The sequence below is a fragment of the Amblyomma mixtum genome, chromosome 3, assembly GCF_055824585.1.
Source record: "Amblyomma mixtum isolate Tamu chromosome 3, ASM5582458v1, whole genome shotgun sequence".
NCBI lineage: Eukaryota > Metazoa > Arthropoda > Arachnida > Ixodida > Ixodidae > Amblyomma > Amblyomma mixtum.
This window is the reverse complement of record NC_143014.1, coordinates 296,479,155-296,485,027: the sequence shown is the minus strand read 5'-3', so window position 1 is coordinate 296,485,027 and position 5,873 is coordinate 296,479,155. Positions and strand designations below refer to the sequence as shown.

The 5,873-nt window shown below is 46.9% G+C and overlaps 1 non-coding gene across 1 annotated transcript; it reads left to right on the top strand.

The window, feature by feature from the left end:
• The first annotated feature begins 5,582 nt into the window (after positions 1-5,582).
• On the top strand, positions 5,583-5,654 carry TRNAW-CCA (transfer RNA tryptophan (anticodon CCA)). The gene has a single exon. It is a non-coding gene; the product is annotated as a tRNA-Trp (tRNA).
• Positions 5,655-5,873: the final 219 nt, after the last annotated feature.

Here is a 5,873-nt window from a genome sequence, read left to right as displayed (position 1 = left end):
TTAACAGTTCTTGGCTAACGGGCTCCGAAGTGTTGGAAATCTTTGGGCTCGCGCAAGCTACATTGTCTGTGTCCTGACACTGAGCGCTCCGTGCACACTTTCCTGTCACTACCGGAAGCTGCCTTCTGCTGTTCTCTAAGGCGCAGCAAAAGCTCCTAAGAGCACGAAAGTCGGCAAACATAAGCGCTTAAGAAATAATGAAATTAGATTTCACCTCAGAAGCAGGTGTACTCAGTCGTGCATCTCCGGCCGTTTGGTAGCCTTTTTGATGACTCCGGTGGCTGTCGCTATCTCAGCTACCACTTTCGCGGTTTTCTTAATATTTTGCCCACTGAGGGTTCGTGCCATGGGTGACGTTTGCACTGCGAGAACTGAGAGGCCTTTCATCGTATCCACCGCCTGCATACCGGTCGCCCGGGACACGCGTGAGAACGTCGCCAAGTTTATGCTACACTCTGGGCGGGCGGTACGTGGCATGATCTTATACTATCTATATAACTTTGAAGAGGTTTTTTTTTTACGAACGTTAGTTCGATAGGGGCACGACTATGGAGAGTATCGATTGTACTATCGATAGTTTTGAATTATTACATGGCTCGCTGCCGCGAAACCGAGAAAGGGTTACGAGAGCTAATGCTTCAATAAAACTCGAGAGTACCAGGCAGCGTTTTGGCTTTCCTTGCAGGCGGCGAGCTTCGTCCTAGTACACCAAACAACGACGATGACTTTGAATTCCGGAGGTTGGTTTCACCCCACTACATACCGCCTGTTCCGTACTTATCTGTCCGTGTTAGAAAAAATTCTCCTGCGCAAACTACTGGACTGTATGGGCTGAAACGCCGACTACAAGGTAGCTTATGATAGTCTTCGTCTTTCGATATGTAATTTAACATCTAAACTTGCCTACATTTTCAGGAATCGGCTAAAAACTGCATTCGGCTGCGGCAGAACTTTTCGTCCAGGCGAGCAAAGAAGCCAGTCTGACAGACTGCGCCATCTGGCGAGCGGTGTTAATTTCAAGGAGCAGACGACACGCACATCCCAAGAAACCGCGCGAGGTGCGCATTCCAGCCTCAAGACGTGACATCGGTTGCCTCACCGCTCGCCAGATGGCGCAACCTGTCAAAGTGGCTTCTTTGCTCGCTTGGACGAAAAGTTCTGCCGCAGCTGAATGCAGTTTTTCGCCGATTCCCGAAAATGCAGGCAATTTTAGATGTTAAATTACTTATCGAAAGACGAAGACCATCATAAGGTACCTTGTAGTCGGCGTTTTGAGCCCATATAGTTCAGTAGATTGCGCAGCGGAATTTTTCGTAACAGGGACAGATAAATACGGAACACGCGGTACCTAATGATTTTATTGTTGTTTGTAAAGCTAGCTTCGCCGCTTTGTTGCCTTGTTGGCAGGAATAGCATGCATAACGACAGCATTCCGGACCGCCGTCAGGCTGCTGCAGCAGGCGAGGTCCCGGAATTCAGGGGATAATAGGAAACTATTACTGTGCCTGAGAGCTATGAACCTGCTTCGCTATCGGGCCATAATCGTAGTCGGCACAGCGTCTACGATTGCGGAATTTCGTCAAAGCGCATAGCACTGTTATCACCAAGGCAGACATGCTGGATACATTTGAAATTACTGTTGGACAGAATCCATGGAAGGGTTATTTCGTCTCAAGAAAAACAATTGCTTTCCGAAAACAAGAAATAAACGGACGTTTCAAAGTTCTACGGGACGCCAAGTACTGTGTCGGGCTGTCGCTTCTTTTTTTCTGGGGCTGTTGAATACTACACGAAAGTGCATTTAGGTGAGTTTTCCTTGCGGAAAACATTCAGACGATTAGAGAATTAATTATTTGTGCAGTTTCATGCATTAATAGGTTTGGTAAAAGAAACTTATGTGAATGCGCGAATTCCTTAAGGTATCTAGCCACTCATGTTGTTTTGCGAAATAAGGTGAGCTAGTTATGCTAATTTTAGTTTTTACAGCTAATTTTACAGCTAAGCTTTGACAGCTAATTTGAGACTTTTTTTTTTTAGAGGAGAACAGAACGTGTGTTGTAAAGAGTTCGGCCGGTGTCCAAATATATTGTTCTTGCAAGTTGCCCAATCATGCCTAGAATAGATTATCTACCCCGCGTTCTTGAAGCATCCGTCCCTACGCGGGCAGCCATCGCCCCCTCCGCACTTCACCTGACGCGCTCAGCTTGTATAACAGATATTCCTCCATTGAGTTAAGGAGCATGATGAGACGGGGATGCCATTGAACAGACGTGCGCCCCACTTGGGCTTCCTTCTGGTCGTCGAATGGCGCACTGAGGTCATCGTGAATGGCGCTGAGTGACTGGCATTCTAAAGAGTTGTGCATGAGTCACATTCGCCGAGAACGGAGACTGTGCTCGCCCTTGAAAAGGGACATTTAAGAACAAAAATAAAACCGTCTCTGTCGATATTTTGGCGTGTTGTAATGACAATTTGGATAATTAAATTCAATACGGAACTTTCATAAGCTGGAAAAGATTAAGAAATAAAACACAGACATGACCAACCACGTAGCATTTTCGCAAGCAAACTGCGGTTCGTAGTTTTTTAGGGCAGATCTCTCTGAGGTCATTCTACATGGCCATTTACTTCCAAATCCCGATCACGGAGCCCGTTTTGGTCTCCGCGCCACGGATTCAATCGAGTGGCGGGGATATTTAAAGTGCAATTTTCTCGCCAGACGATCACGGACCTAGCCAGAAAGAGCGCTAAAATTGATTCTTACTGAGAACAATCTAAGCTTCTAAACCCCCCTCCCTCCTCCTTGCGTGACTTCCCTTTATATTCGCTTTTATCGGGCACCTGCATGTGGAGGTTTAAATCTGCACCTGCACAATGTTCCGAAGTTGCCCGCCCTTCTCAAGCTTGCCGGACTCACGCGAGCCGCAACTGTCGGCGAAGTCACATCGGTCCGTGTAAATCAGTACGTGGGCAAAACGACTCCTGCAGAGGTTCCACTAGAGGAACAGTTGATTACATCATTTTATTGCATCCGGCATGCCAATGACATTTCTAAAAAAGCTATATGAGAACAGCTGGCTCCACGGAATACCGCGTCATATGATGTCGACGAGGCTTGTCACCCACTGAAGTCGTCAGAGCATGGTTTCGGAATTGGAGTGCAGTTTTATGGCAAACGGAGCCAATTCAATATCTCGTGCTGCATCGCAGCCGGCTGCAGAGAAACGCAGCGTGTCACCAATCAAGCGGCTGAGAAAGGTCGAAAGATCTTAATCCCTGCTTAGTCACTTAGGTTCAGCGAAACAAAAAAGTGGTGGGTTTTTAGGACTTCCACAACGGCACCTCTTTCTCTCTCTCTTCTTCCACTCCCACCTTCCTCCCTTCCCTTCCGGCGAAGTTCACGTGTCCAACGAGATATGTGAGACTGATACCGCGCCATTTCCATTCCTCAAAAACCAGTTGAAGAAAAGGATTCCAACGCAATTAAACCATTTTTTGGCCTTAAACAAACGCAAAGCTGATGTCAACAAGCTAGCTAAAAAGTGACATCTAGCACGCAAGGTTGCCCATAGAAATCGTCCCGATTGAGGCCACGAAATTGAAATGTTTAAGGTTGCTTTTTCCAGCAACAAGACCGCGCTCAGCTGTAAAATATTGTACAAAGCACCTGAAAACCGCAGAGGACTTACCCTGACAATTTCAATAAAAGTTTAAAGAGCATGTTAGCAGCCCAGGAACGGATTTAATGGGCAGGACCAGACGGGGGCTGACCAGCTCTCCCTCCCCTCTACTGAACAAATTACGATCGCAGAACCGCATTGAACCATCTTTTTTTTCTTTGGAAGGAAGGGGGGGGGAGATTACGATTAAAAAATTCACCATGCATATGAAGCTGTCCCTCCTACCCCCTTCCCTTCCCATCCACCTTTAGCGAAAACTTCCCAAAAGTCCGCCCCTATTGCATCTCTGGCATACAAACGCTGTCAGTTGGTTATACTATGGTGTACTAGAAGATGGGGTTGTGTGTGCAGGCGCCGCCGCTCACCATGCATTGGCGTGTCGCGGCGCGCGTCGAAAGTGCGGCGGCGTTGCTGTAGCATGGGCTGTCGGGAAAAGGGGCGCTTTTCGTTGTCGTCTGCTAGTCAGTGACGCGTACGCGTGCATTGACGCGGTTGCGTGGTACGCGGCTCACAGAAAGTTTTTCATGTGATCCCTTTCTCGTGCTATAATTGCCGCTGGCCGTCCGACAGTGAAGAAATGCCGAATCGTCGGCAGCAACGGCACTGCTTTACACCTATAGGTACACAACAGGCTACCATTGGACTAAGGGTGAGCAGCCATCGCTTTTCGCTGTTCCAAAAGATGAAGCGTGCAGGAAGATCTGGGAGCGGAATTTGCAAACGTACTCGGTATAAGAACTGCACTTCGAGCCATCGTGCATTCTCAGAGATTACGTGCACGTTATAAACGGAGAAGTCCACATACCACGCGGGAAACCAGAGTTGACGCCGGACGCCGTGCCGACGTTGCTTCCCAATAACCCGAGCTAATTGTCATTTTTTTTTTGTCAAGGGCATCAACCAGTCGCGAGAGGCAGGGCGAAAAAAAAAAAAAACTGCATGCGAAAATCAGTCGATGTTCATAAGCATGCCACCGCGGCCGTCTGATCATGAATTGGTCACGATTTCGAGGTCGCGCTTCCTGCTCGCTGCAGTATGCACAACAGTTTGTTCAGCACCCTTGTGTTCTATCTTTCCTCGGCAGCGGTACCCACTGTAAGTTCCCTGCGTCTGTACACATTGCAGCTATTGGAAAAGAATTTAGAGCCGCACTCTTAGCAAAAGAAAATATGAGGTATTCGGGAAGAATGCAGGGCAGCGAAAAATTAGTGTTTTAACAATGACTTGCAGACTTCATTGTGTTCTTTCTTCTAAAATTGTGTTTCAATTCAATGACGTTGTTACAATAAATTAGCGGAGCTGTTTTTCCGCAATTTTGGCTGTATCGCGGCCGTCTGCTAGTCACTGCTCTTTTTTTTCTTCCGTGTGCGACTTGTCTTATCGCATTTAATTTTATTTGTCGTGCATGTACAACGACAAACATTTACAGGGCAAGTTATTGAAGTGTTGGCTTTTAAAAGGACCAAAAATATTGGGTGCAATGCACAGAACGCACCGCAGCGTATCGGGAGGAGTGCGTGCAGCATAGGCGTGCAGTGACAGCCCGTGCTCTGGTGGCGCCGTCGTGGCTTTCGACATCAACAGCGACAGCCGCGAGTCCTCCCTGAACACAATACCCCATATTCTAGTACACTATAGTTATACATGTCACTTCCACTTTGTCAACAACGAGAACAACCTTTTCAAAAAAGCGACGCCTTCCTCTTTGTTCTCATGCCGAAAAAAAGAAAATATACTTAGCAGATTTCAACATTCCATGAAAAAGTCTCTTTTAGTTGTTTGCTATACGCTCCCCTCGTTCTAAAATACTTCATTTAGCACCATTCTTTTTTCCTTAGCCACCCTATGGGAGCATATTTGTGCAGCCTTGAAAACAAAGCTCCGTTGCAAAAACTGCCGGCCGACTTGGTGGCGCAACGGTAGCTCGTCTGACTCCAGATCAGAAGGTTGCGTGTTCGAATCACGTCCGGGTCAGATATTTTTTAACAGGGATGGGAAAGGAGGATACTTTATGGACGCGAACATTTTGATATAGATAAGAAAAAGATAGACAAGCTGGTGTGTTGATTATAGTTTAACTTGTAAAAGAAACTGCAATTTCGTTGCTTGAACTTGCAGACGAGTAACGCGCCTTATTATCTGCAAATCTCTTGAGGCATTTTTTTACCCCATTTCTATTTCGAGCAGCACAGG